The sequence below is a fragment of the Mesoplodon bidens genome (assembly GCF_964165515.1).
Source record: "Mesoplodon bidens genome assembly, chromosome: 8".
In the NCBI taxonomy this organism is placed as follows: domain Eukaryota; kingdom Metazoa; phylum Chordata; class Mammalia; order Artiodactyla; family Ziphiidae; genus Mesoplodon; species Mesoplodon bidens.
Window position 1 is genome coordinate 11,166,434 of NC_138165.1, and position 11,417 is coordinate 11,177,850.

Sequence of the window (11,417 nt, forward strand, 5' to 3'; positions counted from 1 at the left end):
GAGCTATATTTAGTGATTTTGAGTTTTCTGGCATATATCTCACTGAAAAAGATATTAAAGGCATAAATTTTCTCTGGTGCGGTATCCTACTCCACCTAACTTTACTAACATTAGGAAGGATATACTTGAATAAAGCAGTCTTGATAGACAGGAGTAAAGCAGTATTGCTTAAACATATCAGTTTGATACGAAAATGATTCCCTTGTGAGAGCATCCTAAGTATCCAGACTTTACTGTGGGGTAGAGAGAAGAGCTCCACTTGGCTGTTCCCATTAGCTAGCTCATTAAATTATGCAAAAGTGAGTCAGCACAGTAAGAATGGTAAGGGCTTTAGAGTTGGAAAGATAAGATTTCCATCTCTGGTCTGGCCCTTGCCAGATATATAATCTAGGGCAAACAATCAAGTTTTAGTGTTGCCAACTATAAAATGAATATTAAATTACTAACGTCAAAGGATTTGGGAAGATTGACTGAGTTAACATATGTAAAGCAGATAGCACAGCCACAAGCCTGGCATAATAGCCAGTTAATAGAATGTTAGCTCCTTTTCTTTATTCATCATTTGCTGCATCCAAAATTATTCAAAAAAGAATGATATATCCCTACTTCTCTCAAAACAGAACCCTCCTACACTGTTGGTGGGAATGTAAATTGGAGCAGTCACTATGGAAAACAGTATGGAGGTTCCTTAAGAAGCTAAAAATAGAGCTACTGTATGATCCAGCAATCCCACTCCTGGGCATATATCCAGAAAAGACGAAAACTCTAATTCTAAAAGATACATATACCACAATGTTCATAGCAGCACCTTGCAATACCCAAGACATGGAAACAACCCAAATGCCCATCAACAGGTGATTGGTTTAAGAAGATATGGTATATATATCATATATATGTGTGTGTGTGTATATATATATATATATATATATATATATATACACACACACACACACACACACACACACACACACACACTGGAATATTACTCAGTCATAAAAAAGAATGAAATACTGACATTTGCAGCAATATGGATGGACCTTATTGTACTAAGTAAAATAAATCAAAGACAGGGCTTCCCTGGTGGTGCAGTGGTTGAGAGTCCGCCTGCCGATGCAGGGGACACGGGTTCGTGCCCCGGTCCGGGAGGATCCCACATGCCGCGGAGCGGCTAGGCCTGTGAGCCATGGCCGCTGAGCCTGTGCGTCCGGAGCCTGTGCTCCGCGACGGGAGAGGCCACAACAGTGAGAGGCCCGTGTACCGCCAAAAAAAAAAAAATCAAAGACAAATATTATATGATATCACTTATATGTGAAATCTAAAAAATAATACAAATGAATCTATATACAAAACGAAACAGGAGAGTCCGCGGGAGTGGCACTGAGGCCAGAACGCCTGTGAATCTCTGGCCTGGGTCAGTGATGAGCCCTGGGGGCCCGGCCGGGCCCGGCCTGGCACTCCCATCAGCCTCCAACACGTGCCTCCCAGGGAAGGACACCCGACTAGGTCCCTACCCCTGGTTTCGGGATGGACCTGGCAGGTGTGTGGGAGAGCAAGGCCTGGGCTTGGCGTGTGTGACCCACAGACCTCCTCATGGGGGGGAAGGTTTTCTATCAGATGGTCCATCATAATAATGCTGGAGTTAAGAAGTCTCCATTCCTTTGCTTGGAACCAGAAGACTTTTCCCCTTGCATATACAGTAAGAGTAACGTTGGTTAGAAACTGGCTGGTGTTTAAAACTGAAGATTGTTATGACTGTTTAACCTAAGCTCCATGTTGAAGTAAGATTAATTGTCTTGGAAATATTAAATTGGGGTAACCCAAATCTGTTTCTGGAACCATGAAAATTTTGTTGGTTTTTGACTTTGACAATACAATCATAGATGATAATAGTGACACCTGGATTGTACAATGTGCTCCAGAGAAAAAGCTTCCTATTGAACTACAAGATTCTTATGAAAAAGGATTTTGGACAGAATTTATGGGCAGAGTCTTTAAGTATTTGGGAGATGAAGGTGTAAGAGAAGATAACATGAAAAGAGCAATGATATCAATGCATTTCACTCCAGGGATGGTGGGACTTTTAAACTTTATAAGAAAGAACAAGGATAAATTTGACTGCATCATTATTTCAGATGCAAATTCAGTCTTCATAGGTTGGGTTTTAGAAGCTACCAATTTTCATGACGTGTTTGATAAAGTCTTTACAAAACCAGCAGCTTTTCATACCAATGGTCATCTCACTGTGGACAGTTATCATGCTCATTCTTGCACTAGGTGCCCCCAAAATCTTTGCAAAAATGTAGTTTTGGTAGAATTTGTAGGTAAAGTCACAACGAGGAGTGAAGTATACACGAATTGTTTATATATGTGATGGAAGAAAAGATGTCTGTCCAGTAAACTTATTCAAGAAGAATGATATTGCCATGCCACGGAATAGATACACTTTACAGAAAACTCTTTCTAGGATGTCTCAATATCTTGAGCCTATGGAGTCTTCTGTTGTATCTTGGTCTTCAGGTGTTGAAATAATTTCTCATTTACAATTTCTAGTAAAGGAGTAATATGCCAACAATTGAAATGTGTATCAATTAAGATTAAATACAGCAGCATAAAACTAAAACCCCAAATAACAATGGCTTTAAAAAAAGAAAAAAGTTTTCCCTCTCACTTAAAAGAATTTCAGAGTTAAGTATCTCAAAGTTTCTGTGTTGCTCTACCAACCTCAGCACTTGGCTTCCAATTTATGATCCAAGATTGCTGTTCAAGCTCCATCCCTCACATCAACATTCTGGCCAGCACGGAGGACAGTGAGAGAGAAGTCTGCACCCTCACTTAGATTTCATTAGCCAACACTTAGTCACAATGCTCCTACCTAACTGCAAGCAAGGATGAAAAATATAGCTTTTATTTCAGATGGTCATATGCCTGGGAAAAATGGAAAAAAATAGAGTACAGAATTGAGGTAGGTGCAACTAGTGGTCTACCAAAGGTGGTTAATAGGTAGATTATATTTTTAAATTTAATCCCAGAGAAAACAGTCTTATATTTTACTTTCTTTGGCATTTATTTCCGAAGTATGTCTAGCATTTACAGATCTTCAAACTAAGCCTAATGCTTAGTTCACATAAGAATATACTACTTCCAAATCAGTTAATTTTAGATAGGGATGCAGTATCTATTGCCCAAGTGTTCACTCTTTCCTTTTGAAATGAAATACAAATTAATGTTCTTCAAGTATTTTTAATTTATATCATTATTACAGACTATAACTCCAGAATGCTGATTTAATCAGTATGTTATTTCTGTTTGTCAATGAAATATTGAGTGATAAAATACATAATTTGTAGGAATACTCAACATTTAAGAAACTGTTTCATATAGGGATATTAGCAAACTATCAACTGACCTAGAAAGTTTTACAGTACTATGTTAATTTGTAGGCTCACATGTTTTAGGCATAAATATGCCTTATGTAATAATGTTAAGATTTTCTTTTCCATATGGAAAGCTCCAGAAATAAAAATGTTCAATGTAATTTTATGGAGAAAACAAAAACAGAAACAGATTCACAGACATAGAAAACAAATTTATGGTTACCAAAGGGGAAAGGGAGGGGGGGAGGAATAAATTAGGAGTATGGGATTGAAAGATACATACTACTATACATAAAATAGATAAGCAACAAGGATTTACTATATAGCACAGGGAACTATATTCAATAATTTATAATAACCTATAATGTAAAATAATCTGAAAATATGTACATATATATATTTATAACTGAATCATTTTGCTATACATCCAAGCTAACACAATATTGTAAATCAACTACACTTGAATTTTTAAAAAGACAAATAAATACTTCCCTCAGAAGATACAAAATGTTGAGAGACAGCTGGATACAGGAACAAAAAGTTAAAATAGTGTTGATTAGAGGCTATAAAAAAGGCAGGTACAAAATCCTATGGAAGCACAGAGCCAGCAGGCAGGAAGGCAGCTTTTTATATTCCATATGATTTAATTCAACTCAATATAACAAATCATCTTGAGATCCTGCTTTCTGCTCAGGATTATTGGGTCCAATGGACCATTCAGAGTATAAACTTTGAACTCTGTCCTCTGATAGTTTATATTTTAGTTCAGAAGACAAGACTTACAGGAAATACAATACTTAACAAATATTTATTGAATGCCTATTATGTTCCAAGAAGTATACAAGGTGGACTATGGTCCCTTCCAGAGCTAACATATAGTAGTGGATGTTAATAAGTAAGAAAGTAATCTATTAAAGAATTAATGCCACCCATTGATAAGGTGCTAAGGGGTAATAGAGAGGGTAAGTGCCCTGGTAGATCACAGCAGGCAGAGAAAAGCATTCATCACTGTCAGGCCACCCTCAAGTTCATCCTGAAGACCCAGGCAGCCCTTTCTAAATATACTGAGTGAGAAAGAGATCCTTTTGGTTTTTGCACATCATGTAATTTAATATCTCTACTTTTCCCTGAGGCCATCAGTGATGAATCTGGCCCCAATCTACCAGGGCTGTGTATTTCATTTGTGATATACAAACCATTCTTTCTTATCAGATTTTATACATGTAAATATGGTCGTTGTTCTAGCTTTTCTGAACTCTGCTCATATATGCTCACCACTTCACCATTTGACTGAAGGTGACTGAGTTTGGTCGAGCGTAGAATCATATGAATTGATTAGGTTTAAGGAATATTTTAAATACCAATCCCAAAGGAGAGTTCATAACAATGGATATCAAATATTACAGCTTTTAAATACGACTCAAGATAATGAAGCTGACATGAGAGTATGGATCTTGATGTAATGCCTTTAGTTTTCCTAAACAGAAGACATTTTTTATGGTAACTTTACAGAGCAAAGGACATTATGCCAGCCATGAGAATTCCAAGAAACTGTCAACCTTAAAAGAAATCTTCCATATAGGGCATAGGGCTAAGAAATATCCTCCAATTTCACTAGTATTATTTACTTGTGATTTGAGAATTCTTGGAAATACTATTTTATTTACATGTCTGGTAATAGAATTTAGAAGACAAATCATCTTTCCTTTCCTTTCCATCCACCATGCTGACCATGCCTCACACTGCCTCATGCCTGGCTCATCTCCAGACCATCCGCATCTAGGAGAAGGTGGCGGTATGGCAGGGAATAAAGAGGGGAGACACTGGAAACAAACTGTATACACAGCTGGGCTCCACAACTTGTCTGTGACCCTGGGAATTATTAACCTCTCTTAACATCAACTTCTTGATTAATGAAGTGAGGATGACAGCATGGTCTATGCAGGATTATTATGAGAATGTCATTAAGGCGGTAATAACCACAAAGCATCTGGGAATCAATAAACAAAGTTATATAATTATTTCAACAGGAAGACTGAAGCAACCCTTTAAGTGAGGATAAAGGCGCTGAATTTGGGGGGAACAATAGCCACTGATGTTCCTTAACTTTAAAGCCAATAGTTTAACATTCTCAGATACCAAAGAGATCAGGTAAAGGTGTCCAAGAGCTCTCCTTAAAAAGAAAAGACATTTCACAAACAAATCCAGTCAATCAAAAGATGATTTAAGAAGCCTTAGTTAGCTTAATAGTCAATACAGAAGACCACGGAGCAGAGTCTACAGAGATCTGAGGGGAAAAAAGGGATTTAAGAATATCCTATCCAACTTGTTTTGTCCATAAGCATAAAGACAGCAGATGTTTCTAAGCATGCCAGAACTCAGAAAATGTAACTCCTAGAAGCAAATATAGAGGTAAGATTACATAAGTGTGAGAATTATGGTTACTGAACAGACTATAATTGTTATAAACCTTGAAGTTGTAAAAATAATAATATAACAATGAAAACTGGGAAGAAAGACAAAAAAAGGTGAAAAAATATGAGTGCTAATTTTGTCATCTTTCACAGTAGAGAGTTAATTGGTAGAGTATAAAATTTAAGCATAAAGTTTTAAAAAATATAATCACTGCAAATTCTTACTGGGTTTCACATTCTCTTATTTTTATATACAGAGAGAGATCTTACAGTATTTAAAATAAATATATTTCTTATGGTTAAAAAATACTTATCTGAGTATTTATAAAATCCTCATATTTATTTGTGCTATCCTTTCAGTTAGATTTCTATTTCTTTATCTCTGTAAAAACTGAGAGAAACTAAATGTAATAATTTAATTAAAAATAATAAGCCTTATCCTGTTTAATAAACTTTATCACTTATTCAACTGTATATTTACCTATCTCCACCTCTATATTATATATTATATATATCATATCATATCATATTATATTATATTGTATATTATAGTGTTATCTAGAAAGCTATTCACCTAATGTTAATGAGGGTAATTTCTCTGTGGCACACTTGCATCCTTTAAAGCAACTAGTTGCTTTTACTCCAGCTCACATTCACAGAATTTGCCCACCAATCCAAACTCTTTAATCTGGCATTTATGACCTCCCAACCCTCAACACCAAACTTGATGTAACTTTCTTATCTTTAACCAGGTCTCAAGGGGGGTCCTCCCAAGGAAGATGCATCAGAAATTACTACACTAATGGGTATTATTTGATGAAAACCTCCATAAGCTTTCTTGAATCAAGAGTTAAGGTCAGGGCTTCCCTGGTGGCGCAGTGGTTGAGAGTCCGCCTGCTGATGCAGGGGACACAGGTTCGTGCCCCGGTCCGGGAAGATGCCACATGCCGCGGAGCGGCTGGACCCGTGTGAGCCATGGCCACTGAGCCTGTGTGTCCGGAGCCTGTGCTCCACAACAGGAGAGGCCACAACAGTGAGAGGTCCGCGTACCACAAAAAAAAAAAAAAAAAAAAATTTTTAAATAGGTTCTTTTGTGAGTAGAACTTGGCTAGAGAATACTTTTCATATAATGCATTTGGTACCATCTGGGTTGTTCGTGTGTGTGTGTGTATGTGTAAAAATATTGACATGCATTCTTTTACACAAAGAAAAAAAAAGAAGGAGGGTTGGGAGGAAGGAGAGAGAGCAAGGAAAAATATATTATGCATGGTATAGTAATAAATTAATTCCTAATTGGTCTCAAGTCCAAGGAGACCAATCTTTAGAAGCAGGGGAAATTCAGAGACTGTATCAGATACCGCTGTGGACCACTTTAGATTCTCCTCACTTCACTGACATCTGTGCTCCACTAGTTCACATAAGCACCGCCATCAGTGCCCTGCCTCTTGCCCCTCTTGCCTCCTGTCCCAAGTTTGCCTATTAAAGTCATCATAGGGACTTCCCTGGTGGTCCAGTGGTAAAGAATCCACCTTTCAATGCAGGCGATGCTGGTTCAATCCCTGGTCGGGCAACTAAGCCCTCGTGCCACAACTATTGAGCTCGCGCGCCTCAACTGGAGAGCCCACATGCCGCAACTACAGACTGCATGCGCTCTGGAATCCGCACCACAACTAGAGAAGAGAAAATCCACCCGCCACAACTGGAGAGAAGGCCACGCACCGCAACAAAGACCTGATGCAGCCAAATAAATAAATAAATATTAAAGTCATCACAGAACCCCATCTAGTCTCCACACATGCACAATCCAAAAGTATGTGGAAATGAACTCCCTGTGAGGTAAATTTTGACAAGTGGCATACAGGAACAGCAGATACATGTTTTCTTTTTTCTCTCCAGTGGATGAGCCTAAGACCCAGTTTCTTCTTTGGAATTAAGCAATCGGTTGCATTTAATGATTGTTATCTCCCTAAGGTATTCTAAAGAATGATGACCCTCCAGCCCTCACTCCTTTATCTCTCTTGCCCATCCCATGGGATTAAACTCTCTAATAAAATGATAGGTCTACTCCCTCTATAATCGTTTTCCTGAGGCTCTATTTTCTAGAAACCAGGTAGGACAGGAATTCTACTTCTCTACATAATAATGTGAAAATCTAACTCCACTAAAAAGAGGTGGCATTGAAAACTACAGGCACTTTAAAAAGATTTATTTTCCTCTTTAGGGGTTTAGACAAAGCACTAATGTGTCTCCTTGGGAAATAAGTATTTATGTGCATTGAGAGTGTGCATACACATCTGATAGAAAAGTTCCATTTCTAAATTGGAATCATAAGAGAAATTCTAGATTTTAGTCTCTTAAGAATGCTTTAAGCAACTGGTATTTGTGCGACTTGTCTCAGCCCTCCCGTCTGACTTGGGGTGCCTCAGTTTCACCTCTGCCCCTCTCCCTTCTACTCCACAGGACTTGGAGTTCCAAAAGTGATCACCAACTGTTCTAGAAGAGTCTCCTTTTACCAACTGGCGCCTTGATTCAAGCTGTGTTCCAAAGGATTATGATGGGGGATTCCTTCAACTCGGAAGTGTGTACTGAGGAGAGCTCCTGGGGAGAATGACCCCAAGGGTAAGGAATGGAAACTTCCAAATTTGGATGTAGGATCAGAAGACAAAGCTTATGACAGAAAATTGCTTTTGAAAAAAAAAATCACAACTTGAGGATAGGAGAATTAAAGTCCTTTTTGAAGAAGATCACTTTGTCCAAATCATGTATATTATCTGGGGTATTTACAAAGCACACTAACATCTTCAGTACTCTAATGTGAACTAGTTTTACGATGTTCAAGCAGGGAAAAATGTGACAAGGGAATGTCATATAAAACAGAAAAGTGGGCTTCCCTTGTGGCACAGTGGTTGAGAGTCTGCCTGCCGATGCAGGGGACGCGGGTTCGTGCCCCGGTCCGGGAAGATGCCACATGCCGCGGAGCGGCTGGGCCCGTGAGCCATGGCCACTGAGCCTGCGCATCCGGAGCCTGTGCTCCGCAACGGGAGAGGCCACAGAAGTGAGAGGCCCGTGTACCGCAAAAAAAAAAGACAGAAAAGTTTTTTGGCGAAGAAAAAAAATGCTCAGGGTCATGAGCATTGACTCCGAGAGGAAAGCCCAGGAGTAGTTTCCCCAGTTGAGTTATCTGGAGAGATGGAGAGGTTGACTATAACTAAAAGTGAGGACCAGGGCATTTCATAAAAATTGATAGTAGAGAAATTTTGTCACATCGTATTTGGAAAAATTGCCTAAAATCTGGTTTGGCTGCAAACAAATCCCAAATTGTGGATAGTTTCATTAAGAGGTATAAACCATCTTTTCAAAGAAAGTCTGTTTGTATTTTTTTTGCAGAAGGATTCACATAGAGCTACCACATACATCTGTACAGGTTGTACATTGCATGACACATAACAATCTATATGAATGGGGCCCCCAGGAGCTGTATATGGACAATTCCAACACTGTATGCAGCTGCCCTGCAGTTACAACTGACGTGCGTCTAAAATTTGGGACTTTTTTTTCTTATTTATTTTAAAGCATTTTAGTTAGAAATGTCTTTTAAACAGACAATGGAGCTATTCTAACAGTAATACACACTGTTCAGTGGAAGCACCTCTATCCTAAGTTTCACTTTTAGCGCCTTCTTCCCTGACCCTAACCACTTGAGATTCTTGACCTCTGCATTGATTTTATGTGATTTTACCATGACCTCTGCATTGATTTCATGTGATTTTATCATGACTTCTGCATTGATTGTACATGCTGTAGGATGTGGTTCTAGGGAGGACTTGCCACCAGACTAGCATTATTATTTCTATTATTATATTCCATGCTCCTTAAAGACAGATTCAGGAAAGGATCCATAGTTCCATACTCTACATCGTCTTGTACATTGCAGTTACTCAGAGTTATTAACTGAATGAGTGATGAGAGGAACTACATCTCTAACTTCCTTTGTGTCTTCCTTCCATAGCAACTGAGAAGGGATAACACCCAAAAGCAATATTATGAGCATCAACTAAACATTTTTCTAAATGATAGAGTTTCTTCTTTCACAAGTATTGCTTAAAGCAGCTAAAGAACTAAATGAGGTTTTGAAATAAAGCTGAAAAAGTCTGGCCAATAATTCCTACTTTCCTAATCAGGAAGCCATGGTCCCATGGGCTGGTGCAGCCCTGTAGGCCAAAGTTCTGATTGTATTACACTAGTAATACCCATGGTATTCATGGGTTCCAAATCTCACTGCATACGTTGGAGAAGCTCGTTACTGTGTTTGTGAGCATAGGGGAAGCAGTGAGACAGACCCCTTGTGGGGTGTCTCAGCCTGACTGCTGGGAGATGCCTCCAGAGGCGGGACCTAATTCCAGAAAGCTGCTCTTCCTCATACATGTCTTCTCAGAGTTGTGATGGATGCCTGTTAAACTCTTGAAATGTGAGGAGACTATCTAAAATGAGCGTGATGAAAAGCAGCCTTATTCAATTAGAAAGATGAGGCGTGATTTTGAGAGGCAGGGTATAATTACATGGTTGGAGCATTTCCAGGAGGTTGTGGACGGCACCCCAGCTGACTCTAGAAGAAATACACTCAGACTGAGCCTGGGCAGGTGGCGTTCATCCTCCTCCTCCTCACAAGTGCTGCAGACCCTGGTCTTGTGATGACCGTAACACCCCACAGTCTCAGCTGAGGACCAAATGCCAGTGCTCTCAACTTTGCACATTTATAAAGCCATATCCTCAAAACACTGGTGAATGCTAAACCCATACTCTTTTTTGATCTGCTGTGGCTAGGGGTCGGATTGGCTGAGTAAATATGAAGACATATAGGAATCTGTAAAGAGCTATGTAAAACTTATGCATCGTTATTAAAAGTTGTTCATGTTACAATTTCTCTTACATAGGTCAGATATATTTAGAATCCTCATTGCAAACATAAAAACAGGGCTATATGTAAAACTTATCATTATTTCACAGCACTTGCTCTCCTTCAGAGATGTTATGTCATAATTCTATCAATATAAAACATTTTGCATTATTTTAAATGGGGCCTTTATAAACTTAATTCATTGTAAAAGTTTATGTTTAAATTCCAAATACTGCAAATTTCAATCAAAATATTATTTATTTGGGGCTTCCCTGGTGGTGCAGTGGTGGAGAGTCCGCCTGCTGATGCAGGGGATGCAGGTTCGTGCCCCGGTCCGGGAAGATCCCACATGCCGCAGAGTGGCTGGGCCCGTGAGCCATGGCTGCTGAGCCTGCGCGTCCGGAGCCTGTGCTCCGCAATGGGAGAGGCCACAACAGTGAGAGGCCTGTGTACTGCAAAAAAAAAAAAAATATATATATATATATATATATATATATATATATATATATATATATGTATTATTTATTTGGAGGAAAAAGAAAAAAGACTCCGGAAGCCTTGCTAGATTGGACAGCAATTAGATACGAAAGGAAAGTAACTCAGGCGTTGGCTAAGGAGTAAACAAGGGGAACATGGTATTCATGGGTTGACCAGTAATCCCAGGTGGGTCTCAAGAGACTGTCCTACCAAGGACACTCAACTATGTGCTTAGAATCCCACTGCTCCATTTGG

At 39.0% G+C, this 11,417-nt stretch overlaps 1 pseudogene across 1 annotated transcript; it reads left to right on the plus strand.

Moving 5' to 3' along the window:
• The first annotated feature begins 1,817 nt into the window (after nt 1–1,817).
• On the plus strand, nt 1,818–2,561 carry LOC308621903 (pyridoxal phosphate phosphatase PHOSPHO2-like; annotated as a pseudogene). Its single transcript has one exon. The product of its transcript is annotated as a pyridoxal phosphate phosphatase PHOSPHO2-like (transcript).
• The last annotated feature ends 8,856 nt before the right edge of the window (nt 2,562–11,417 follow it).